Genomic DNA, 27,067 nt, shown 5'->3' with positions numbered 1-27,067 from the left:
AGCTGGGCGAGGTGGCGGGTGCATGTAATCCCAGCTACTCGAGAGGCTGAGGCAGGAGAATCGCTTGAACCTGGAAGGCAAAGGTTGCAGTGGGCAGAGATAAGGCCATTGCACTCCAGCCTGGGCAACAAGAGCAAGACTCCGTCTGAAAAAAAAAAAAAGAAAGAAAGAAAAGAAAGAAAGAAAGAAGAAAGAAAGAAAGAAAAGAAAGAAGAAAGAAAGAAAGAAAGAAAGAAAGAAAGAAAGAAAGAAAGAAAGAAAGAAAGAAAGAAAGAAAGAAAGAAAGAAAGAAATTTGATTCCCAATGTGGCAGTGTTGGGAGGTGGGGCCTAGTGGGAGGTGTTTGGGTCATGGGGGTGGATTTCTCATGAATGGATTAATGCTCTCCCAGGAGCCCATTCTCACACTTGCAGGAATGAGTTAGTTTTCCAGAAAGTGGGTTGTTAAGAGTCTAGCTTCCTTGGTTTCTCTCCCTTGCTTTCTCTCTTGCCTTGTGATTTCTTTGCACACTCCCATTCCCCTTCCTCTTTCCACCATGAGTGGAAGCAGCCTGAGACCTCCACCAGATGCAGCTACCCAATCTTGAACCTTCCGGCCACCAGAATCCTGAGCCAAATAAACCTCTTGATAAATTATCCAGCCTAATTCTGTTATAGCAACACAAAACAGACCAAGACCTGTAGTAAATGAAAAATATGGAATAAAAAGGCAGAAATAAGTACTTATAATGAATTATAATAAATAAAAATTAATTGAATTCAATTAAAAAACAGACTCTCAGATTGAATTAAACAGATCCAATAATAAGATTATCTCAAGGAGAAATTTAAATCAAAAAGGCAGGACAGGTGCTCATGCCTATAATCCCAGCACTTTGGGAGGCCGAGGCAGGTAGATCACTTGAGCCCAGGAATTCAAAACTAGCCTGGAAACGTGCAAAACTTCGTCTGTACAAAAGAATGCAAAAATTAGCCAGCCGTGGTGGTGCCTACCTGTAGTTCCAGCTACTTGGAAGGCTGGGGTGGAAAGATTGCTTGACCCTGGGAGGCAGAGGTTGCAGTGAGCTGAGATTGCACCACTGCACTCCAGCCTGGGCAACAGAGTGGGACCCTGTCTCAAAAAAATAAATAAATAAATAAAGACAAAAACAAATAAAAATTGAGCTGGGCATGGTCGCTTACAACTGTAATTCCAATTTATCAGTTTCTGAAAAGTATGTGTTAAAATCTTTTAACCTGATGTATCTATTCCTGCGGTTTTTTCAGTTGCTTCTTGCTCTATCATTCATCAGCGTGTAACACCCTTCTTTTTCCCTTATTATATATTTTTTCCCTTATATTCTACATTGTCAAATACTAAGATTCTTCCTCGATTCTTTTTTTTTTTTCTTGAGCCAGGGTCTAGCTATGTCACCCAGACTGGAGTGCAGTGGTGCAATCTCAGCTCACTGCAACCTCCACCTCTGGGTTCAAGAGATTCTCATGCCTCAGTAACCCGAGTAGCTGGGATTACAGGCATGCACCACCACACTTGGCTAATTTTTGTATTTTTAGTAGAAACAGGGTTTTGCCATATTGGCCAGGCCGGTCTCAAACTCCTGGCTTCATGTGATCTGCCCGTCAGCCTCCCAATGTGCTGGGATTACAGGTGTGAGCCGCCGCACCCAGCCTCTTCCCCCTTTCTTTTGGGTCACTTTTGTATTATTATTATTTGAGATGGAGTCTCACTCTGGTGACATGCACCTGTAGTCCCAGCTACTCAGGAGGCTGTCTAGCCTGGGCAACAGAGTAAGAATCTGTCTCAAAAAAAAAGAAAGAAACTCTGTAAGTGTGAAGCCATCTAAAATGTTCAGTGAACTATTCAAGGAGTGGCCACAGAATGGTGTGTGTTTGACATACAGTACCTGTTTTAGCCGGGTGTGGTGGCTCACACCTGTAATCCCAGCACTTTGGGAGGCTGAGGCAGGTGGATCACCTGAGGTCAGGAGCTTGAGACCAGCCTGGCCAATATGGTGAAACCCCGTTTCTACTAAAAATACAAAATGAGCCAGGCGTGGTGGCGGGTGCCTGTAATCCCAGCTACTTGGGAGACTGAGGCAGGAGAATCGCTTGAACCCAGGAGGCGGAGGTGGCAGTGAGCCGAGATTGCACCATTGCACTCCAGCCTGGGCAACCAGAGCGAAGCTCTGTCACAAAAAAACAAACAAACAAACAAAGACATACAGTACCTGTTTTAGCTGGGTGAATGGGGCAGGGATGGCAGCAAGAGGGAGAGTGTGTCTGGGTGATCCATGAGCACAATCATCACTGCAAAGGTTACTAATAATGGCAACACATACAGTGCTTATGATGTGAAGCACTATTTTTAGTGCAAGAACAGTGCACAATAGTGCAAGACAGGCACAATTCTTTTCATCCCTGTATTGCTAATTTTCAGAGGAATGAAAACCAAAATGAGATTTATTTGAAACTGAAAATAATTCCTACTCACCAAGCCATCTCCTACCTGAAAAAACATAACACACAGGGTGATATTGACAGAAAACAAATAATAAGTCACCTTCAAGGGTCCAAGGACTAGTTTTATCAGAGGTAAATTTTTTTTTTCTTTTTTTTCCCCCTTTTTGTGGAGAACAGGGTCTTACTATATTGCCCAGGCAGGTCTCAAACTCCTGGGCTCAAGCTATCCTCCCGGCTCTGCCTCCCTAAGAGCTGGGATTACAGGCATGAGCCACCATGCCCAGCTACCAGTGGTAAATTTTACTAACTCCTTCACTGTATTTCTTGAGACAGAGTCTCACTCTGTCACCCAGGCTGGAGTGCAGTGGTGTGATCTCCGCCCACTACAACCTCTGTCTCCCTGGTTCGAGCAATTATTCTGCCTCAGCCTCCTGAGAAGCTGGGACTACAGGTGCATGCCACCACGCCCGGCTAAACTTTGTGTGTGTGTGTGTGTGTGTGTGTGTGTGTTTTTGGTAGAGACAGGGTTTCACTATATTGGCCAGGCTGGTCTCAAACTCCTGACCTCAAGTGATCCACCCACCTTGCCCTCCCAAAGAGCTGGGATTACAGGCCTGAACCACCATGCCTGGCCTGGTTCACTTTTTTCTACTTTTTCCATCTTTTCTTTTCCTTTTTTTTTTTTTTTTTTGAGACAGGGTATCAATCTCTCTCCCAGGCTGGAGTGCAGTGGTGTGATCACGGCTCACTGCAGCCTCGACCTCCCAGGCTCAAGCAATCCTCCCACCTCAGCCTCCCAAGTAGCTGGGACTACAGGCACACAGCACCACACCCAGCTAATTTTTGTAAGTTTTTGTAGAGACGAGGTTTCGCCATGTTGCCCAGGCTGGTCTCAAATTCCTGGGCTAAAGCAATCTTCTCACCTCAGCCTCCCAAAGTGCTAGGATCACATGTGTGAGCCACCATGCCCAGCCTTTTTTCTTTGTCTCTTTTGGGTTTTTTTGAGACAGGGTCTCACTCTGTTGCTCAGGCTAAAGAGCAATGGCATGATCATAGCTCACTACAGCCTTGACCTCTTGGGCTCAAGCAACCCTCACACCTCAGCCTCCTGAGTAACTGGGACTACAGGCATGCACGCCCATGCCCAGCTAATTTGTGTAATCTTTGTAGAGATGGGATCTCACTTTATTGTCCAGGCAGGTCTTGAACTCCTGGGCTCAGGTGGTCCTCCAGCCTCAGCCTACTAAAGTGCTGATATTACAGATGTGAGCCACCATGCCCAGCCCGAAAATTTCAGTAATATAAGAAACTCGGCTGAGTGACGTGGCTCATGCCTGTAATACCAACACTTTGGGAGGCCGAGCAGTGTGGATCATTTAGGGTCAGGAGTTTGAGACCAGCCTGGCCAACATGGTGAAACCCCGTCTCTACTAAAAATTGAAAAAAAAAAAAAAAAAAAAAGTAGCCAGGCAGTAGCGGTGCATGTCTGTAATCCCAGCTACTTGGGAGGTTGAGGAAGGAAAATTGCTTGAGCCTGGGAGGCAGAGGTTGCAATGAGCCACAATTGCACCACTGCACTCCAGTCTGGGTGACAGAGTAAGACCTGTCTCAAAAAATGAACTCAAGCTATGAGGGGTGTGCGTGTGTGTGTGTGTGTGTGTGTTTATTGGTTTTCTTAATTTTTTTTTTTTGCAAAGTTAAATAAAAGTGTCATCCTTGTGCAGAGGCCATGCTAATCTCTGCATCATTCCAGTTTTAGTATATGTGCTGCCAAAGTGAGCATTCTGTGTATGTGTGTATATATATTATATATATATGTATATGTATAATTAGCACAAAATAATTAGCACGATGTCTAATTTAATGTTCTTTGGCCTTTAGTTTACTAAGAGAGTACTTTCATCAATTATTGGTTATAAATTAATACAGTAAATCCTATTGTAATTATAATTGTAATTGTAATTATAACTGAGATCCAAATAAATCAGTCATATGAAATGGAAGGTTACAATTTCTTGCAGGGTTAACAATAAAATGACCATTGTGGGTCAGTCTAGCTAGCTGTGAGGAATTTGGGAGCTAACTGCCCTATCTAAATTCATGCCAGGTCAGGCACAGCAGCTCAGGCTTGTAATCTCAGCACTTTGGAAGGCTGAGGTGGGTGGATCGCTTGAGCCCAGGGGTCTGAGACCAGCCTGGGCAGCATAGCAATGCCCTGTCTCTACCAAAAAAATTTTAAATAAATAAAAAATAAATTCATGCCAGACTCACTTGTGATTTGATGCCACCTGGTGGTGGTCAGCCCCAAGTTATTATTGGGGACAATTTTTTTTTTTTTTTTTTGGAGATGGAATTTCACTCTTGTTACCCAACCTGGAGTGCAATGGCGTGATCCCAGCTCGCTGCAACCTCCACCTCCCAGGTTCAAGTGATTCTCCTGCCTCAGCCTCCCAAGTAGCTGGGATTACAGGCATGCACCACCATGCCCGGCTAATTTTGTATTTTTTTTTTTAGTAGAGACGGGGTTTCTCCATGTTGGTCAGGCTCGTCTCGAACTCCCGACCTCAGGTGATCCACCCGCCTCGGCCTCCCAAAGTGCTGGGATTACAGGCATGAGCCAACGTGCCCAGCTAAAAATCCTGTTTTCTTTTTTGTTGTTGTTTTTGAATCAGAGTCTTGTTCTGTCACCAGGTTGGTGTGCAGTGGTGTGATCTCAGCTCACTGCAACCTCCGCCTACCCAGTTCAAGCGATTCTTCTGTCTCAGTCTCCAGAGTAGCTAGGACTACAGGCACGCACCACCATGCCCAGGTAATTTTGTATTTTTAGTAGAGACAGGGTTTCACCATATTGGCCAGCCTGGTCTTTAACTCCTGACCTTGTGATCCGCTCTCCTCGGCCTCCCAAATTGCTGAGATTACGGGTGTGAGCCACCTTGCCGGGCCTACTGGGGACAATTCTCAGTGCGGAAGCTGCAGGATAACATTAGCGATTCGGGAAATGTCCCAGTTAGTTGGCCAGATTCACCTGGGAGAATAATTAGGACGAGATTTACCCCTCACCTCTTCTCTCTCTGAAACAAGTTCACATGCCATTTCCCCACCTTTACGGCCTTGGCCTCCTCTCTAAGACCTCCCTCTACCTGCCCTGTTTAGGGGCTAGGCAGGGAATGGGAGCCAGTTGTCAGTTCTGCATCATATCTAAAATTATATTTTTGGCCGGGCACGGTGGCTCACGCCTGTAATCCCAGCACTTTGGGAGGCCAAGGGGGGTGGATCACCTGAGGTTAGGAGTTCAAGACCAGCCTGGCCAACATGGTGAAACCCTGTCTCTACTAAAAATACAAAAATTAGCCAGGCATGGTGGTGGGCACCTGTAGTCCCAGCTACTGGGGAGTCTGAGGCAGGAGAATCACTTGAACCCAGGAGGCAGAGTTGCAGGGAGCCGAGATTGCACCACTGCACTCTAGTCTGGTGACAGAGCAAGACTCCATCTCAAAAGAAAAAAAAACAAATTTTATTTTTGGCCACGTACAGTAGCTCATGCCAGCACTTTGAAATCCCAGCACTTTGAAAGGCCAAGGCAGGGGTATCACCTGAACCTAGGAGTTCAAGACCAGCCTGGGCAACATAGTGAGACTCTGTCTCTACAAAAAATCAAAAAATTAGCCAGGCATGGTGGTGTGTGCCTATAGTCCCAGCTACTCAGGCGGCTGAGGTGGGAGTATCACTTGAGCCCAGGAGGTTGAACTGCAGTGAGCCATGATCACACCACCATACTCCAGCCTGGGTGACAGAGCAAGACACTATCTCAAAAATAAATAAATGAAATAGGCTGGGCGTGGTGGCTCATGCCTGTAATCCCAGCTCTTTGGGAGGCTGAGGTGGACAGATCACGAGGTCAGGAGATGGAGACCACGGTGAAACCCTGTCTCTACTAAAAATACAAAAAGTTAGTCGGGCACAGTGGTAGGCGCCTGTAGTCCCAGCTACTCGGGAGGCTGAGGCAGGAGAATGGCATGAACCCAGGAGGCGGAGCTTGCAGTGAGCCGAGATTGCGCCACTGCACTCCAGTCTGGGAGACAGAGCGAGACTCTGTCTCAAAAAAAAAAAAAAAAAAATGAAATCCTATTTTTGATGAGGGCATTGTCATGGGGTTTTACTGTGCTTATCAAGGATCTCTTGAATGCTTACAATATAGTAGCACTGTATTTTTTATTTTAGAGCTTTTGTGTATTCCAAGTGTTTTGGTTGGATATAAAAAGCCATTATTGGGCCGAGCACAGTGGCCAACACTTTGAGAGGCCGAGTTGGGTGGATCACTTCAGGGCAGGGGTTCGAGACCAGCCTGGCCAACAGGATGAAACCCCGTCTCTGCTAAAAATACAAAAATTATCTGGGCATGGTGGCGCACTCCTGTAGTCCCAGCTACTCAGGAGGCTGAGGCAGGAGAGACACTTAAGCCCAGGAGACAGAGGTTGCAGTGAGCCAAGACTGTGCCACTGCACTCCAGTCTGGGTGACAGAGCAAGACTCTGTCTCAAAAAAAAAAAAAAAAGTCATTGTAAGGCTAAGACTAACTGAAATTCAAGCAGAAAAAAAAAAAAAAGGTAAACATGTAAAGGTGAGAAATCCATCCAGAGGCTATTAACCCTATTGCATCAATGCCATGAAATTTTATTTTATTTATTTATTTATTTTTTTGAGATGGAGTCTCTCTCTGTTGCCCAGGCTGGAGTGCAGTGGCATGATCTCGGCTCACTGCAAGCTCCGCCTCCCGGGTTCACGCCATTCTCCTGCCTCAGCCTCCCGAGTAGCTGGGACTAATAGGCGCCCGCCACCACGCCCGGCTAATTTTTTATATATTTTTAGTAGAGATGGGGTTTCATCATGTTAGCCAGGATGGTCTCGATCTCCTGACCTCGTGATCTGCCCACCTCAGCCTCCCAAAGTGCTGGGATTACAGGTGTGAGTCACCGTGCCCGGCAATGCCATGAAATTTTAAATTAACAGTTGCCTCTTGTGGATGTTCTCTTGTTACCTAGCAGGATCAGAATTCTTCGTTTGTTTTATTCCTTGTTAAATTCCTTGCTGTGTTAAGGCAGTTTTTCCTTCTTTGCATACACAAACATGTGACCCTGCTCTAGTATCATTAGGCATTGCCCCTGAACAGCTTAAAACTGGGCTTCTTGGAAGCCATACGGGGGTATAAGACTGTAGAGGGCAATAGTCAGTTACTGGTTACGTTTCTATGTTTCTGTCCCTATCCCTCTTTCTGGCATCTTTCCAATTCCAAGTTACCACTGTGTCACTGAGTCTGAGATAAGCAGTCTGAGAGACCAGCACTTGCAGAGAGCAGCAGAGCTCCAGTTCTTGGGTCAGGGTCTTCTTGGTTTGTGGCTGCCAGTGGTCACATTTGTCTTCAGTGAGATAGTCAAGCACCAGGCTGATTGCCAAGTTTCAGAAGATGTGTGGCTCAGACTGGAAGAAGGCCTCAATCTGTTCACCACCTGTCTCTCTGGCCTTACCTGTTACTTCTCCCTCTAACTTCAGTGCTCTCTGTTTTTCACTCAGAAGGGCTATTTATAGGTTTCTGAATATGGCCTGCAGTTTCCTGCCTCAGCTGCTGCCCGCAATTTTCCCTGCCCAGAGTGCCCTTCGCCCAGCCTTCATGGGTCAGAATCCTGCTCAGCCCCTCCTCCATGGAATCTTCCTGATCTCTTCCAGCTCCTTGCTCCCCCGCACTCTGGGCCTCTCCTTTCTGCTTTACATCACAGTTTCCAGGGTTCATGATTGATTCCTCGGTTAGATGATAGTTCTATGAGGACAGGGACCTTGCTTATCCATTTCTTAGTCCCCAAAGGACTCAAGGCTTTCAATCAGAGGTGTTCAATACATGTTTGTTTGAGACTGAGTTTCACTCTGTCACCAGGCTGGAGTTCAGGGATGCGATCTCGGCTCACTGCAACCTCTGTCTCCCAGGTTCAAGCAATTCTCCTGTCTCAGCCTCCCGAGTAGCTGGGACTACACGAGCACGCCACCATGCCCAGCTAATTTTTGTATTTTTAGTAGAGACAGGGTTTCACCATGTTGGCCAGCATGGTCTTGATCTCTTGACCTCGTGATCTGCCCGCCTTGGCCTCCCAAAGTGCTGGGATTACAGGCATGAGCCACCGCACGCAGCCCTGTGGTTTATTTTATTTTATTTTGTAGCTACAATGACTAAACATTTTTAATTTTGGAAGCTTTTTTCACATTAAAGCTACCCGAGCCATCTTCCAAAGAGGTGTCAGCTTCTCCTGCCAGCTGCATGAATTCTCTGCCCTATATTTAGGTACTAAGTGGTCTTGCTCACCTCTCTCTACTGCTGATATGAGCCGAATTCCATCACCGCAAAAATTATCTGAGAACATAGGCATTGGGAAAGCACATTCACTTATTCCAGCCTAGAGTAGAGAACTCTTTGATACCTGAAGTAATTTACTTACTTATCTAATGTCAAGGCCTAATAAAATGCAGCTTCCATAAGTATAACATTTATTTACTGAAAGCTAGGATCATAATATGCCGGAAGAATTTGCAAGCTATAGATGCTGCGCTTTTTATGTGTCTTGTTTTAATATTAAATGTTATTAAATCATTGGCTATCAACTTGGACGTAATATATTTTGTTATACATGCCATTTGAAAACTTTGTTATCTCCACAAAGAGAATTCAGGAAATACCAAATGTTTGAGTCTTAGAGGATTAAAACATATGTGCCATGTCTGTCCCAATAGTCGCTATGAGTTTCACCATACATATGCCACTAGTTTCTGCTGATTCTATTACTTTCTTCTAAAAAATGATTTTCATTTTATTGGGGGAAAGGAACCCAAATCTTCTGTCATTTCTAATGTAAAATATTCACAGGGAAGAAGTAGGTAAATGTGGGTTATTGGTTATTGAATTCCTCTGTCCCCCTTCCCTCAAACTCACACACTCGGGTTGTACAGGGCAATTATTCCTGTTTGCTCCATGCTGATTATATAGGTCAGGGGGGTAATAAGGTCGTTTATTTGAAGGATTTTCATCTGGTGGATTTCTAATATTCTTGCCCCACTCCTGACCACCTAAATCAGTATCACACTGAGACCAGCATCTCTCTCCCACCACCAAAGAAAATGATGAAACAAAGGTAATTTGAGCCTAAACTTTCTGCTCCCAAATTTATCATCTTCCCAGAGCATAGGGGTTGTGTTGCTTTAGTCCTTCAAATCAGTAATGGCTCAGTAATAACTAGTATCATATGTTCATTATTAACTCAGCAGATAAACCTTCAAGGTGCTAAACTCCTTTTGGTGTATTAAATTTATAACACTTTTTCAAAAACCTTATTATTCAATTCAGAAATTGCCCCTGGCAGAATCAATAAAAGTGAACATTCTAATATATTATTAAGACAGTGGCGACCTGGCGTGGTGGCTCATGCCTGTAATCCCAGCACTTTGGGAGCCTTAGGCAGAAGGATTGCTTGAGCCCAGGAATTTGAGGCCACAGTGAGCTATAATCACTCCAGTATGGATGACAGAGACCCTGACCCTTAAGAAATATAAAATATAAAAAGGGAAGACGCTGTGTTACATACATATATTTTACTGTAAAAGTTGAATATTTGATTATTTGGCTGAATTGGGATTTCCTTACTACAATATTTTCGCAAATCATCTCGGATCAAATATGTTCAGTAAGTATGTGGGCAGGATAATTTTTTTTTTTTTTTTTTTTTTTTTTTTTGAGACAGAGTTTTGCTCTTGTTGCTCAGGCTGGAATGCAATGGCGTGATCTTGTCTCACTGCAACCTCCGCCTCCCGGTTTCAAGCAATTCTCCTGCTTCCGCCTCCCAAGTAGCTGGGATTACAGGTGTGTGCCACCACGCCCAGCTAATTTTGTATTTTTTTACTAGAGACGGGGTTTCACCATGTTGGTCAGGCTGGTCTTGAACTCCTGACCTCAAGTGATCCACCTGCCTCGGCCTCCCAAAGTGCTGGGATTACAGGCGTGAGCTACCGCGCCCGGCCTGAGGTATTAATCTATACTTTTGTTCTAGTATTTTCCCCTTTCCCTTTCCTGCCTCTGACCAGATACTTCCAATCTGTTTATTTTCTTAGTGAAGGGATGAGATGGGGCAGAAAGCTCAAGCTTATTTTTCTCCCCCAAGCTTTTGTTTCTAAAAGCTTAAGCCCCAGCAGAGAAAGGATTTGAGCCACAGGAAAAAGCAGAAGGCTTCTGGGTGGGGAGGTGGGCTGAGCAGGTGGTGGGCTTTCCAGAGACCTAGCTAGCAGGCAGGACTGTTCCTGGAGATGTGGCTGACGGCCGCAGCCAGGTCCCAAGTCACAAACGAGTTACTTTAGGCTGGATCTGACCTGCAGATGGGCTTTGGCCATGTGAATTTCAGCCATGCAGGATTTAAAAACTAGGCAATTTCACATAAAAATTCAGATTTTGTGGCCGGGCGCAGTGGCTCACGCCTGTAATCCCAGCACTTTGGGAGGCTGAGGCGGGTGGATCACGAGGTCAGGAGATCGAGACCATCCTGGCAAACACAGTGAAACCCCGTCTCTACTAAAAATACAAAAAATTAGCCGGGCATGGTGGCGGGCGCCTGTAGTCCCAGCTACTCGGAAGGCTGAGGCAGGAGAAGGCGTGAACCCAGGAGGCGGAGCTTGCCGTGAGCCGAGATCGCGCCACTGCCCTCCAGACTGGGAGAGAGAGCGAGACTCCGTCTCAAAAAAAAAAAAAAAAAAAAAATTCAGATTTTGTCTTCTCTTGAAGAATTGGCATATTTGACCATACTGGGTTCAGTCCATCATGGCATCAAATGGCTGCCTGCATTGGAGAAGAAGTGGGTGGTTTAGCTTGTCACAGTGTCCACCAGTCCCTGCTGTGTCCCTACACTGAGGCCAAAGATTAGTTGCCATTCATGACACTGGCACTGCTGTTTTCTAGGCAATAGAAGAATGTCCCTCTTTACCCAAGATTTTTCCCGTAAATGGGGAAACAAAAGAGAGACTAAAGATGGCTCGTGTTGAAAGAAACACGGAGCTAGCGTATTTCTTTGTAAAGGTGAAGAGCGTTCTTAAATATTTAGTAGGCAAACTGGTTCACTTATGAACTCTCCTTGCCTGCTCCCTGCAGGCATTTGCATCATATATCCCTGCTCTAGGCAGCCTTGCAAAGAGATGACCTTGTCCCTGGTTGGGCATGGCAGAGCCGCTGCCTGCAGGGCATGGTGAAGCCACTGATGGATGGCTCTGCAAGAACCCCAGTGGACATATGCCTAGAGGTCAGAGGCCCCTGGAAGTCCCTGGGGTTGGGGAGGACTCCAAAAGGATAGGACTTCAAATAGCAAGTAAATTATAAAAATAGCTATTTCATACACACAGATCTATGAACCGAGACTTGCACACACTGCCTCTGCTGTCCACTGACCTGGTTGTTTAGCCCAGGGATCTAGGGCCACCAACATGCACATGTGATGGAGGCTACTAGAACCTGTCCTGGAGAAGGACAGGACTCATCGCGCCTTTCCTTAAGGGGCGGGGCAGGAGGTCGGAGAATGTGGCTTAAGGACCATCACATTTTAGACATGTTTCAGAATTATAGAGCAATATTTGTGTCACTTTTTGGGTGGGGTGTGAATGTAAAGTGGTCCTCTACGAGTGTCTTCCAGAAAGCATTGAGGCTGCTCATGTGAACCTTTGTGCTTTTGCTGCTAAACTAGAAGCATAGTTTTGGGTTGGTTTTTTGTTTTGTTTTGTATGGATAGAAAAAAATAATCAAAACTCTTTTAACGTGTCTGGGCTAATTATTTCAACATTTCACTTGCCTCATGTATGACCAATAAAAATAACAGCTACCCTTTATTGAACTAACCTTATGCCAGCCACTGCACCAGTACTAACCAGAAGTGCCTCGTATATAACTACCCTGTAGGATGGGGTTGCCCCATGGTGTGAATAAGGAAATGGAAACTAAAAGCTTATGTAGTTTCCTAAGGTCACCTGCTTAGTACATGCTGGAGCCTGGATTCAAATCCGTGTCTGTGTGACTTCATATCTCCTGCACTGCACGGCTAACAAGTGCAACAGCATTTGCCACCACCTGCTATCTGCAGGACAACAGAGCTGGAGAGAGGGGAAAATGAATGCAAATGGCCAAGTCCATAAGGAGCAGCAAAGTTAAATTAGTCACATTCTTGTTTTCTTTTGAGACAGGGTCTCGCTCTGTCACCCAGCCTGGAGTGCAGTGGCACAGTCACAGCTTACTACAGCATCAACCTCTCAGGCTCAATTGATTCGCCTACCTCAGCCTCCTGAGTAGCTGGGACTACAGGCTCAGGCCACCACGCCCAGCTAATTCCTGTATTTTTTGTAGAGATGATGTTTCGCCATGTTGCCCAGGTTGTAGTCACATTCTGGTAGTCACTTTCTTTAAGGGAAAAAAAAAAGGAAGGCAGAGGCCAGGTGCAGTGTCTCATGCGTGTAATCCCAGCACTTTGGGAGGCCAAGGTGGGCAGATCATGAGGTCAGGAGTTCGAAACCAGTCTGGCCAACATGGTGAAACCCCTGTCTCTACTAAAAATGCAAAAATTAGCCGGGCACGGTGGCGCGTGCCTATAGTCCCAGCTACTCAGGAGGTTGAGGCAGGAGAATCGCTTGAACCCGGGAGACCGGGTTGCAGTGAGCCGAGATCGTGCCACCGCACTCCAGCCTGGGCGACAGAGCGAGACGCCGTCTCAAAACAAAAACAAAAACAAAAACAAAAAAACAAAAGGGAAGGCAGAATCCTGCAGTGCCTGGCACATATTAAGCTTGCAATAATTATGTGTTAAATGAAGGAATGAATTACAAACCGTGTAATCTCTCTGGACATTTATTGTTGTCATCTGTGTAAAAATGGGGTGGACCTGTTCCACCTGTCTCAGGCCTGTCATCAAGGGCAAACAGGAAACCAAAATTTGAAAACACTATTTTTATGGACTAAATGATTGTGTCCTTCATATGTTCCCCCTATTCTCCAGTGTGATGGTATTTGGAGTTACAGCTTTGGGTGGTAATTAGGATTTGATGAGATAATAAGGATAGGGCTCTCATGATGGGATTAATGCCCTTCACAAGAATAGATAACAGCCGGGCGCAGTGGCTCACGCCTATAATCCCAGCACTTTGGGAAGCCGAGGTGGGTGGATCACCTGAGGTCAGGAGTTCAAGACCAGCCTCAACATGGAGAAACCCCCATCTCTACTAAAAATACAAAATTAGCCAGGCGTGGTGGTGCATGCCTGTAATCCCAGCTACTCAGGAGGCTGAGGCAGGAGAATTGCTTGAACCTGGGAGGCGGAGGTTGCGGTGAGCCAAGATTGCACCATTACACTCCAGCCTGGGCGACAAGAGCAAAACTCCATCTCAAAACAAAAAAAAGAAAAAGAAAAAGAAACAAAGAAGAGATAGTAGAGTAGCCTGCTCCTGCCCTCAGGGATGCTAGAGTGGGGAAGATCAGAGCAAGAAGGCCGCCATTTGCAAACCAGGAAAACAGCCCTCACTAGAAACAGACCATGCTGGCACCCTGATCTTGGACTTTAGACTCCAGAACTGTGAGAAAATAAATTTCTCTTGCTCAGCCCACCCAGCCTATGGTATTTTATTATAGTAGCCCAGGAAGACCAAGGCAACTATGGAAAGAGGACGGCTGAAGACAACTTTATGGCTATGTGATATTATTATTATTACTGCAGAGTTAGTGTAGTGTGGGCCTGCCATGAATTGGCTGCCTGCCTTTGGATCATTCCCTTAAAACGGTATGTGTGATGCAGGGACAATTCCAGAAGGCACCATTCATTATAGACTAGGGATGGTTCTGCTCTCAACCTTTAACCCTTCAGTTTTTTATCTATACAAAAAGGAAAGGGAATGGAACATTGATGTCTAACAACTCAGGTATTCTTTCAGCAAGTATTTGTTGAGAGTCGACTATGTCCCAGGCACAGTGCTAGGCACTTGGAGGTATAGTGATCAGACACGGTCCTGCCCTCCAGGAGTTTACATTCTAGCTAGGGAAATAGATGAAGAAAAAGGCAATTACAGCTGCTTGTGAGCAGGGTCTCTAGTAGTCTGCTTGGGCTGTTATAAAATACACTGGGTGGCTTAGACAATATAATTTTTTCTTTCTGAGTCAGCTTCCTAGGGAGTATAAATTGTTCTCACAGTTCTGGAGGCTGGAAGTCCAAGGTGCTGACAGGTTTGGTCTCTCCTGAGGCCTCTCTCCTTGGCTTACAGGTGGCCGCCTTCTCGCTGTGTCCTCACGCAGCCTTTCTTCTGTGCACATGCACTCCTTGTCTCTAGTCTCATTTCCTTTTTTTTGAGATGTAGTCTCACTCTGTCACCCAGGATGGAGTGCAGTGGCATGATCTCCGCTCACTGCAACCTCCGCCTTCTGGGTTCAAGCGATTCTTGTATCTCAGCCTCCTGAGTAGCTGGGATTACAGGCATGTGCCACCATGACCAGCGAATTTTTTGTATTTTTAGTAGAGATGGGGTTTCACCATGTTGGCCAAGCTGGTCTTGAACTCCTGACCTCAGGTGATCCACCTGCCTCGGCCCCCCAAAGTGCTGGGATTATAGGTGTGAGCCACCTGCCCAGCCTTTTTTTTTTTTTTCTTTTTTGAGACAAAGTCTCTCTCTATGTCGCCCATCTGGAGTGCAGTGGCGCAATCTTGGCTCACTACAACCTCTGCCTCCCGGGTTCAAATTATTCTCCTGCCTCAGGCTCCCAAGTAGTTGGGATTATGGGCACCCGCCACCATGCCCAGCTAATTTTTGTATTTTTAGTAGAGACAGGGTTTTGCCATGTTGTCCAGGCTGGTCTCAAATTCCTGACCTCAAGTGATTCGCCCGCTGCCTCGGCCGCCCAAAGTGTTGGGATTACAGGAGGGAGCCACTGCGCTGGTCTCTTCCCCTTCTTGTAAGGATGCCAGCCCTATCAGATTAAGGCCCCACCCTTGACCTCAAATAACCTCAGTTACCTGCTAAGGTCCTTATCTTCAAATATTCTCATTCCAAAGTGTACTGGGGGTTAGGACTTCAACATATGGATTTGGAGGGGAACCAACTCAGTTCATAAGAGTCTCCATGGACAGAGCAAGCTGCCATGGGGGTGCAGTACAGGGCCTCCATCCCAGGCTTGGGACACATGTGGCCTCTTGAGGAAAGGACTTAAGCTGCCTAAGGACTAAAGGGTGAGGTTGGGGGCAGGGCCTGATAATTTAAATGAATACACTTCTGTGAAGCACAGACCTTGTAGATTTCACTCCTTGACGGTTTCTGGTTTTTTTTTTTTTGCCTGTTTGACGTTTGGTAGTAATAATTTAGAAAGTGGAACCCAAAAACATAATTCTAAAGCCCAATAGCTTTGAGCAAGCCACCCTTTCTTTTTGCCCCAATTTCCTTAGCGGTAGAACCAGGCAGTTGACACCTATTATTTCTCAGGCCCTCATGTGTAATGATTAGAGGGAAATCCTTACATATATTCACAGTGACCTCTTAAAATACCATGTTGACACTTCAGCAACTTGAAAAAAGGAGGCTTTGGATTCTGTAACCAAATGCCGTATTTACTTTGGGGTCATTTTTACCAGGATTTCTTCTCTTCCTTTTTTGTAAGCCATAAAAATATGTAGAGAAAGGGGGGGATTGGTGACGTGTTTAAGTCTAGGCTCTTACGCCAGCTGAGCATGACTTAGCTACTCTAGAGTGACTTCTGCTCTTTAGGCCATGGTAATGACTGTTTTTAGTCTGTGTGAGGGGAAAGGGCTACAAAGGCACAGATACTCATTATGGGGGAAAACAACCAAACATCACACACATGTATAACGTGAAAAAGTCCCTCTCTTCTCTCTATCTGATATACCTCGGGGTCACCTCTATTACTTCTGTATTTCCCAGAACATTTTTTTTTCTTTTTGACACAGGGCCTCACTATGTTGCTCAGGCTGATCTAGAACTCCTGAGCTCAAGTGATCCCCCTGCCTTGGCCTCCCAAAGTACTGGGATTACAGGCTTGAGCCACCACACCCGGCCTCCCAGACCTTTTCTATTCACAACCCAGATACATACGTGATTTTCTTCTTGACAAAAATGAGATTACATTATATATAAATCTGTCGGCTGGGCACGGTGGCTCAGATCTGTAATCCCAGCACTTTGGGAGGCCGAGGTGGGCAGATCACGAGGTCAAGAGATCGAGACCACCCTGGCCAACATGGTAAAAGCCCGTCTCTACTAAAAATACAAAAATTAGCTGGGCTTGGTAGTGTGTGCCTGTAGTCCCAGCTACTTAGGAGGTTGAGGCAGGAGAATCGCTTGAACCCGGGAGGCGGAGGTTGCAGTGAGCCAAGATCATGCCACTGCACTCCAGCCTGGCGACAGAGCGAGACTGCGTCTCAAAAAAAAACAAAAAAAAAAACTGTCATTTTCTTCTTTTACTCAACAATATGTCATCAACATTCTTCCATATCCATAAAAAAGAGCACCTCCCTTTCCTCTTTCTAAAGTTTACAGGCCACGCATGATGGCTCACACCTGTAATCCCAACACTGTGAGAGGCCAAGGCAAGGAGGATCACTTGAGCCCAGGAGTTTGAGACCAGCCTGGGCAACACAGCAAGACCCTGTCTCTACAAAAAGAGAAAAAAAAAATGAGTCCAGCATGGTGATTTGGCCTTGTAGTCTCAGCTACCTGAGAGGGTGAGGTGGGAAGATGACTTGAGCCCTGGAGTTTGAGGCCACAATGAGCCGTGATCACACCACTGCACACTGGACTGGGTGATACAGTGAAACCCTGTATTTAAAAAAAAAAAAAGCTTACATAGTATGTCATGGAAGGTATTTTTGTTTTGTTTTGTTTTTTGAGACGGAGTCTCGCTCTGTCACCCAGGCTGGAGTGCAGTGGCGCCATCTCAGCTCACTGCAAGCTCCACCTCCTGGGTGCACACCATTCTCCTGCCTCAGCCTCCCGAGTAGCTGGGACTACAGGCGCCCGCCACCACGCCCGGCTAATTTTTTGTATTTTTAGTAGAGACGGGGTTTCACCGTGTTAGCCAGGATGGTCTCGATCTCCTGACCTCGTGATCTGCCCGCCTCGGCCTCCCAAAGTGCTGGGATTACAGGCGTGAGCCACTGCGCCATGGAAGGTATTTTTAACTATTTTCCAAGTTCTCTTCGATTTCTTTGCTATCACAAATGATCCTGCAACGAACATATTTGTCTATGTAGACTTTTTTTTTTTTTTTTTTTGAGATGGAGTTCCGCTCTTGTTGCCCAGGCTGGAGTGCAATGGCATGATCTTGGGTCACCGCAACCTCCGTCTCCTGGGTTCAGGCTATTCTCCTGCCTCAGCCTCCCGAGTAGCTGGGATTACAGGCATGTGGCACCATGCCTGGCTAATTTTGTATTTTTAGTAGAGACGGGGTTTCTCCTTGTTGGTCAGGCTCATCTCGAACTCCTGACCTCAGGTGATCTGCCTGCCTCGGCCTCCCAAGGTGCTGGGATTACAGGTGTGAGCCACCATGCCCAGCTCAAATAAGACTAATCTTAACATATATCCTATCATTTAGAGTCTTTGTTTTGTTTTGTTTTTCTGAGAGGTAGGGTCTTTCTCTGTCATCCAGGTTGGAGTGCTGGGATTCCATCATGGCTCACTGCAGCCTCAAACTCCTGGGCTCAAGCAATACTCCCTTCTCAGCCTCCTGAGTAGCTAGGGCTATAGGCATGTGCCACCACACCTGACTAATTTTTTGATTTTTTTTTGAGACAGAGTCTTGCTTTGTCGCCCAGGCTGGAGGGCAGTGGCGTGATCTCAGCTCACTGCAACCTCTGTCTCCTGGATTCAAGAGATTCTCCTGCCTCAGCCTCCTAAGTAGCTGGGGTTACAGGCGCCTACCACCCTGCCTGGCTGATTTTTGTACTTTTAGTAGAGACGGGGTTTCACCATGTTGGCCAGGCTGGTCTTGAACTCCTGACCTCAGGTGATCGACCCACCTCGGCCTCCCAAAGTGCTGGGGTTACAGGCATGAGCCACTGTGCTCAGCCGTTTTTTGATTTTTTTGTAGAGACAGGGTCTCATTATGTTGATCAGGCTGGTCTCAAACTGCTGTGCTCAAGCAGTCCTCTTGCCTGACTCCCAAAGTATTGGGATTGCAGGCTTCAACCACCACACTCCACAGCATACAGTAATTTTTTAAAAATTGGTCAATTGCAGGCTGGGCGCGGTGGCTCAAGCCTGTAATCCCAGCACTTCGGGAGGCCGAGGCGGGCGGATCACGAGGTCAGGAGATTGAGACCATCCTGGCTAACACGGTGAAACCCCGTCTCTACTAAAAATACAAAAAAATTAGCCGGGCGTGGTGGCGGGCGCCTGTAGTCCCAGCTACTCGGAGAGGCTGAGGCAGGAGAAGGGCGTGAACCCGGGAGGCGGAGCTTGCAGTGAGCCGAGATCACGCCACTGCACTCTAGCCTGGGGGACAGAGCAAGACTCCGTCTCAAAAAAAAAAAAAAAAAAAAAAAAAAAAAAAAAAAAAATTGGTCAATTGCTAGAGCAGTATGTGTCTCCTTTTTCTTCATTTCTAATGAACTCTGATTGGCTAGGAAGCCAGCCAACACTTGCTCCCTGCTTCCTGCCTGTCCCTGCAGCTGTGTGATCAGTTGGGGAAGGCCTAAGTACAGGCCCTTGGGCACCCCTCTGGGTGCTGGGGCCCTAGTGGCTACAGTGCCTCCAGCCAGCAGCATGGGCTCAGAATGAGCTACCGTTCAGATTGGCATTTGTTTTCTCAAGGGCTTGAAATTTAGAGTGGGACTGCAGCAGTTTTCACTCTCCCTCATGTTTCTTTTTGCAGAATCCTATTGTGCAAACCAGATATTCAACAAAAATCAGATCCTGATGGCTGTATTGGGTGCTTACAATCTCAAGCTGCTATAAATTATTAAATAGTTCTCCTACACAGAAGGAAAATGTCCAGCACAAATTATCTGTAACTTTTCATTCGAAACCTCATTTTTTTCATGTTGGGTCATGGTATATCACTTACCTGCTCCACATTCCAATAAAGATAGTTGTTGGCCGGGAGTGGTGGCTCCGGGAGTGGTGGCTCACGTCTATATCCTAGCACTTTGGGAGGCTGAGGCGGTCGGATCACAAGGTCAGGAGATCGAGACCATCCTGGCCAACGTGGTGAAACCCGGTCTGTACTAAAAATACAAAACTTACCTGGGCATGGTGGCACATGCCTGTAATTCCAGCTACTTGGGAGGCTGAGGCAGGAGAATCGCTCGAACCAGGGAGTCGGAGGTTGCAGTGAGCTGAGGTCGCACCACTGCACTCCAGCCTGGACGACAGAGCGAGACTGTGTCTCAAAAAAAAAAAAAAAAAAAAAAAAGATAGTTGTTTTTTTCAGCACACGGGTTAACCATTGAGGCATGTCTTTCTGTAGCTCCTATTTAATAAAGTTAGTACAACCTCTCACGCCCCTTTTTTTTCACCCTCTTACTTTTCTGTTGTGAGTATTCACAGAATCTGGATCTGCCAGCTACTTCTGTTTGAAGTTGAAGACTTGGCAAAATTATACATCCAGCAGGCAAGAAATAAAGTGGAAATGTCTCACAAGTAACAGTGAAATCTGTTGCGTTGTTTTAAGTCTTTACTGAAAAAAGTCCTACTAAATATTGTCTTGCCAACTATAAATATATTTTAGCAATGATAAAAGCCTTTAGAGTAACAGTTAAGATATCTGAAACCTAATGTCTGTCTGTCTGCCACTCTTAATTATATATATTTACATTTTATATCCCAATCTTCATTAAATGCCATGCAATTTTCCATTTGAGTTTTTACATTTAGTGTCTCAGTGTTTTATATGGTCAAGTAGCCAATTTTCCCCCTGCTACATTTTACTCAGGTATAACTGAAAATGAGTTGACTAGATCGATGGCAGCAGCTCTAATTTGAAATCTTGAAAAATTCATTTTTTATTAAGCAATTTCAAATTGAGCAGACCTCTCAAAACCAGGTTGTTATTTTTCCGGTTCTTTACACACACATCCGTATGAACCATGAACTGTTACTGCACTTTCAAAACTATTATGTCTTGAAGTTTCCAAAATTATATACAACTATTCCAATACATTTTTCACCTTTATGCGTTATTTTCCTTCTCCATATAAAAAAGAAAACCACATAGAAAACCATTTGAAGGAAGGTGATTTCCTTTCTCGGATAGCAATGACTTCTATTTCTATTAATAACTTATTTGAAACAAGCCACTTACTTTGTTAAGTAGATAGGTCCATTATGCAAATATAAGGTACATACTTTTACAATAATATTCAAGGTCAGTTTCAGTTTCCTGAAAGTTGTTTTGAAAAGTCAGCTATATCAGTTCAATTATTGTATTTGACAGAAATCTTTTGTTTCAAGCAATATGAACAGAGAAATGTTAATTTCTATTTCTATTGTTTTATTATTTAATTTCTCCTTAAAAACCTGAGTTGTCACTGTGAAAGATTGGTTAAATATATATCCCCTCACTACACACGTTTCATCTAGTCCTCTTTCCAAAAATTTAACAAGGTTGTTTTACATTCTTAAAGCACCACAGCAAAGTGATTTAAATGCAAAATGTGCTTAAGTGCTACTTAACTATTCCTAACTCTTCTACTGGGAAATCCCAGAAAACTGAACTAATGAAATGCAACTTCTACTTTAAAAACTCTAATTATAACTGTCACATTAAATTGAAGGTGAGAATAAAACTGGTGTATCTGTTAACTAAGTCAAGCGATGTACTGTGTCGTACGTGTTATTTAATGTGCAAGTGTAAAAGTCAAGTTCTCTGCAGAAATCGGAGTGCCTCCCCTCAGTCTTCTGAGAATGTATAAATTAACCATTCTCCCCCAAGCGGTCCTCCTCCCTTCCTCCCGCCGCCCTATTTTAAATGTAGATAGGGCGACCTAAGTCTTTTGAATTTGAAGGGCTGCTATCTCGGCCCCATTCTTTTCATCATCCTGTTTTCAATGACACTGAGCACGTATAGATTCTTCTATAAAAGCACCCCCTGGATGCAGGGCTTGGTTCTTCAGGCTGCTTGCTTAATTTTGCATAGCAATTAGTACTGACTTCTCTAAACTAGTAATCCAAATACAGCTCGAGAATGTTCCACGTAGTTCCTCAAACTTAACCCTGTGCCTTTTGATTTCAAGCCCGAAGGGGAGGAACTTGCATAATTACTAAATTCCCAATTGGAGTGGTCTGAAGGAGCGTACGGTAAACCCAAACTATACGTTAATTCAAACCCTCGCCGCGACTGGGCAGCAAGGAGCCAACATATGCCTTCTTTTAAAAATCTATTCTACCTATTCACTGACCGCGCAGGGCCGTGCCTCATGGTCCTCCCTTGTAGCCAGTCAGCTGTGAGCAGCAGATGGGATCATTTGCATTTTTCTTTTTATACTTTCTTTGATCGGCAAATTAAAAGGATTTTTCTTAAATTTACATTCTCATTGTTTGCCTAAAATACAAACGTGGCTAAACTGTTGAATTGGGCTTCCCTGACTCTCACCCAGCACCTCCCCCTACCCCCACCCAGCCACTGAGACTTGAGAAAATACCCGAGGGGTAGATTTCGTATTTATCAACTGGGAATCTACAGTCCAAGAGTTAGGAGTAGACAGAATCAGCCTTTATTGAGTTGGTGACTCGTGTTTTTCTATTTGAGGCGCTCGGCGCAGACAGCCCGTGGGTTTGTGTTTGTGGGGTGTGTGTCTGTGAGCGCGGGCGCTTCCGAAGCTCTCGCTCCGCAGCCTCACACCACAGAACTTCGGGTTGCAAGTAGCAGGCAAGATTTTAGCTCTGAGGCTCACAACAGAGGGCGGCCACCGTGCAGGGGGAGTGGCCAGAGCCAGCTTTTCCCAGCGCCAGGGTCGCTCTCCCGGGTCCCGCCGGACTCCATGCCGCCCCGCGGGGCCGCAGAAGCCACCCGGGCCCTCGTGCCCCAAGGTCTTTGTGCCGGTCGCGGCGCGGGAAGACCCACCCCGGGGGCCTGGGCTACGGCCCAAAGGCCAAAAATGCGGGAGAGGCGTGGGCGCGAGGCGGGACAAGTTCTGCACAGTCGCCGTCCCGCAAGGGGCAAAAAAGTAGAAAAAGCCGTTTGGGGCCAAACTCTCGGGTCTGAGAAACCACGTTTCCGAGGACGGACTTGCGGTGGGAGGACACATGGGGTACAGGGAACATTGTTCGCGGCGCCTGCCCGGCGCGCCGTGGGTGCGCGGCCGCCGCCCTCGCCCCCGCCCCGGGCAGCCAGCGCGGGCCCACGTGGAGCCACTGCGCCGGCCGAGCGCGCCGGGCCGCCTGGGTCCCCGGAGTGCGCGCCCGAGCTCCCCGCCGCGGCCGTTCACGCCCGAGCGCCGCCGCCGCCGGTCCCGCGTGTGCCCCGCTGAGGGGGAGGGGCGGGCCGGGGGTGGGGGCGGAGGGGTTGTGGTTCCACTGCAGCGGGGGCTCCTGTGTCCTTGTGCGGAAATGACACACGGAGTCCCGTCACGTCACGCGAGAGCGCAGCGCACGGACACACACAAAGAGAGGGGAAAATACACGGCGCTCACCCGCCCGCCGCCCCCAGCGCCTCCCCGGGCCGCCCCGGCCAGGCCCTCCGCGCGCGGCCCCCACTCCCCGGCCCCGCGCCCTCCCCCCCACGTGGCGCCCAAACTCGGCGCGGGCCCGCCCGGCAAAGTACAGAACTCGCGTCCCAGGTAAGTGCGGGGCGGATCAAGCCGGCCGCGCGGCGGCGGCAGCGTTGGCGGCTCCGGGGCGAGCGGCCGGGAGAGTGGCTGCAACATCCATGCCGGGGTGGGGGCGGGAGCAGGGGAGGGGACGCGGAGGGGGGCTGCTCCGAGCGCGCCCGCCGGTAGTAGCGCCCACCCCCGCGCGAGCCGAGCCACCGGAGCGGGCGCCGGGCGCCCACGGGCTCGCCGCGCCCATTGTGCTGCGCGCCCCTTTGTGCCCGCTCGGAACGCGGCAGCTCCATGGCGTTCTGGGGAGCACGCGCGCCGCGCGGGGGCGGGGGTTTCGCGCGGTGGAACCGTCCGCGCCGCCTCCGCCGTCCGCCCCACTCGCGCCGCGCGCCGGCCCCGCACCCCCGCCGGGCGCCGCGATGGAGCGGCCGGGGCGGCCGGAAGGCTCGGCCGTACTCGCGGCCGCTTGGCGCTCGCGCTCGGCGGGGCTGTGGCGGGGCACTGCTCGGCGTATGGAAGGGGGTGTCGGAGCGGGAGCAGGGGGCGGGGACTGGAGGGAGATGCCGGGCGGCGAGCGGGAGGCCTGGGGAGCCGCCGCTCGGAGGAACGAAGCCTCCGGAGGCTGCAAATGGAGCGAGGCCGGCCCGCGGCGGCGGCCGCGGCCGGGAGCGGAGAGGGATGGGCCCCGCCGCCAGGGGGCGCAGCGCTCCCTTCCCGGCCGTTCCACGGCGGTTCGCGGTTCCCGCTGCCCAGGAGCTGGAGGCGGGCCCGGCGCCTTGGGTGTGCACCCGGGCTGGCGCGAGGCCTGGCCGGCCGGCCGCAAAGCTAAAGCCTGGGGCGCTCGCCGCTCCTCGTGACCGCTCCTTTTCCTCTCTGTGATAAACGTGATTTCCCACGCATGCTTTGCCCTTGCCTCATCCATGAGCTGTGCACCACCGATTTGGAGGCCCTTGTGTGCTTGTTTACCTACGTCTCCCTATGTAGATATTTTAAACAAGGTGTTTTTACAGAGATACAAGTTTTATTGATTGCTCAGGTGGTCTTTCTGGAAGAATTCTGCTCGTAAAGGCTAACTCGACAAGAGTGCCGGGAGGAACAAGTTTACTCACCAGAGTTGGAAATGTGCAGTTCATCTCCTTAAAGTAACTTTTGAATGGTTGAATGCAAATAGTAAACATGCCACAGGGCAGCGTGGCATAGTGCCAGAAAGCTACGGTTGCAGGATACTGAGGTAAGGAAGTGAGTCCTTGAGACTAGCCAGGTATATAAACGGCCGGGATGGAGGACGTTCTCTTGTTACCCGCTCCCCACTTCCACCCTTGCAGTCCGTTTTTCTCTTTTTTTTAAACCATTCATCCCTAGATTTTGGCTTTATACTACCATACAAGAGCCTGTCAAGCTTCCCTCGGTAATGGGACTTGGGCAAGATTTTTTATCTCCCTCACAGTTTCACATCCCCAGCCTCTAACCCAGTGTCTCATAACTTACTAGGCGCTCAGTGCGTATTTCCTAAATGAATGGAGAGAGCCTCTTGGATTCTAGAGGAAAGATGGAGCCAGAGCAGCCAGTTGCTGCTGCTGGGTTAGCTGGTGTCTGTGTGGCCCTTGAAATCTGTCACATAAACCTCCTGTCATGGAACATGAGTTTTTTTTTTTTGAGACGGAGTCTTGCTCTGTCACCCGGGCTGGAGTGCAGTGGCTCGATCTCTGCTCACTGCAACGTCTGCCTCCCGGGTTCAAGCGATTTTCCTGCCTCAGCCTCACCTAGTAGCTGGGATTACAGTCCATGTGCCACCATGCCTTGCTAATTTTTGTATTTGTAGTAGAGATGGAGTTTCACCATGTTGCCCAGGCTGGTTTCCCGACCTCAGGTGATCTGCCTGCCTGGCCTCCCAAAGTGCTGGGATCATAGGCATGAGCCACCGTGCTTTTTTTTTTTTTTTAAGACGGAGTCTCACTCTGTCACCAGGCTGTAGTGCAGTGGCGTGATCTCTTCTCGCTGCAGCCTCCGCCTCCCAGGTTCAAGGGGTTTTCCTGCCACAGCCTCCCGGGTAGCTGGGACTACAGGCGCGTGCCACCACTCCCAGCTAATTTTTTGTATTTTTAGTAGAGACGGACTTTCACCGCGTTAGCCAGGATGGTCTCGATCTCCTGACCTTGTGATCCGCTCACCTCGGCCTCCCAAAATGTTGGGATTACAGGCGTGAGCCACCGCACCCAGCCTTTCTTTTTTTTTTTTTCTTGAGACAGAGTTTCGCTCTCGTTGCTCAGGCTGGATTGCAATGGCGCGATCTCGGCTCACCGCAACCTCCGCCTCTTGGGTTCAAGTGATTCTCCTGCCTCAGCCTCCCAAGTAACTGGGATTATAGGCGCACACCACCACGCCCGGCTAGTTTTGTATTTTTAGTAGAAACGGGATTTCTCCATGTTGGTCAGGCTGGTCTCGAACTCCCGACGTCAGGTCATTCGCCAGCCTCGGCCTCCCAAAGTGCTGGGATTACAGGCGTGGACCACCGCGCCCAGCCTTTTTTTTTTTGTTGTTACCAGAGATGCCATCTTCTTGCTGAAGAACTAATATAACAGGAAAGTTTTACGTGATTCCGCCTACCTTCTCCACGCCCAGCAAGAAGACAGGCTAGTTAGGAACTGGCAGATGAGACAGCATCCCAACAATCTATTAAAAGGTGCCATATTGACACATTTTCTTTACATCCTCTCCCTTTGGGTTCTTTCTTGGCTCCTAAGCACCCCTGTGTGAGCAAAAGCATAGCAGAATGTCCAATAATTACAAAGAGAAAAATTGGAGTGAGCCCTGACACAGGTTTGATTAGGTGAAAATGTAATATCCTATATTAATGTCTCACCTGCTACTTTTTAGCACTGCCTAGAAAGTCCCTGGAAGCAATGAGAAAGAAAACAGCATGTTTATATGAATTGTGTTGACACCATGATGAAAAGTTTAAGTACCTCAAACTGTATAATATAGAAGCATAAAGTGCGAAGGTCATTAGCCAACCAGCAAAAATGATTTGGTGTTTGTATATGGGAGGCTGGGATGTAGTGTTTTTTTCCTGGTGCTTAATTTTTTTTTTTTTTTTTTTTTGAGATGGAGTCTCACTCTGTTGCCCAGGCTGGAGTGCAGTGGCGTGATCTTGGCCCACTGCAACGTCCATCTCCTGGGTTCAAGTGATTCTCCTGCCTCAGCCTCCCAAGTAACTGGGATTACAGGTGCGTGCCACCACAGCCATCTAATTTTTGTGTTTTTAGTAGAGATGGGGTTTCACCATATTGGCCAGGCTGGTCTTGAACTCCTGACCTCAAGTGATCCACTGGCTTCAGCCTCCCAAAGTGTTAGGATTACAGGCGTGAGCCATCGCGCCTGGCCTGGTGCTTAATTTTGGTGTTAAGTGATAGATTTTGGTTGCTAACCTAATTGCATTGTTCCCATCATTGGCTAAGGTAAGCTTGGGAATTAATTGTAGAATTAATCTTTGGAATGAGAAACCTATTCTGTATCTTTTTAGTGGTGTTTATAGGGATGTGTGTATGTGTTATCTTTCTTTTTTTTTTTTTTTCCTGAGGTGCAGCCTCACTCTGTCACCCAGGCTAGAATGCAGTGGCACAATCTCAGCTCAGTGCATCCTACGCCTCCTGGGTTCAAGTGGTTCTTCTGCCTCACCCACCCGAGTAACTGGGATCACAGGCGTGCACTACCATACCCGGCTAATTTTTGTATTTTTAGTAGAGACGGGGTTTCACCATGTTGGACAGGCTGGTCTCAAACTCCTGACCTTAGG

General features: G+C 47.6%; 1 protein-coding gene and 1 non-coding gene across 2 annotated transcripts in view; one reads left to right on the top strand and one right to left on the bottom strand.

Annotated features, from left to right (window-relative positions):
- Positions 1–4,137: 4,137 nt before the first annotated feature.
- LOC115834536 lies at positions 4,138–4,242 on the bottom strand. The gene has a single exon (XR_004029480.1). It is a non-coding gene; the product is annotated as a U6 spliceosomal RNA (small nuclear RNA).
- A 19,707-nt stretch (positions 4,243–23,949) lies between these two features.
- Positions 23,950–27,067, top strand: part of BEND3 (BEN domain containing 3) — a 43,572-nt gene continuing 40,454 nt past the window's right edge. Inside the window, exon 1 of the mRNA XM_030809529.1 lies at positions 23,950–24,502. The gene's annotated coding sequence lies outside the window, so the exon portion shown is untranslated. The remainder of the gene's footprint in view (positions 24,503–27,067) is intronic.

The sequence above is a fragment of the Nomascus leucogenys genome, chromosome 3 (genome assembly GCF_006542625.1).
Source record: "Nomascus leucogenys isolate Asia chromosome 3, Asia_NLE_v1, whole genome shotgun sequence".
Taxonomy (NCBI): Eukaryota; Metazoa; Chordata; class Mammalia; order Primates; family Hylobatidae; genus Nomascus; species Nomascus leucogenys.
Note: the sequence above shows the minus strand (reverse complement) of the source record. Positions and strands in the feature narration are given on the sequence as shown.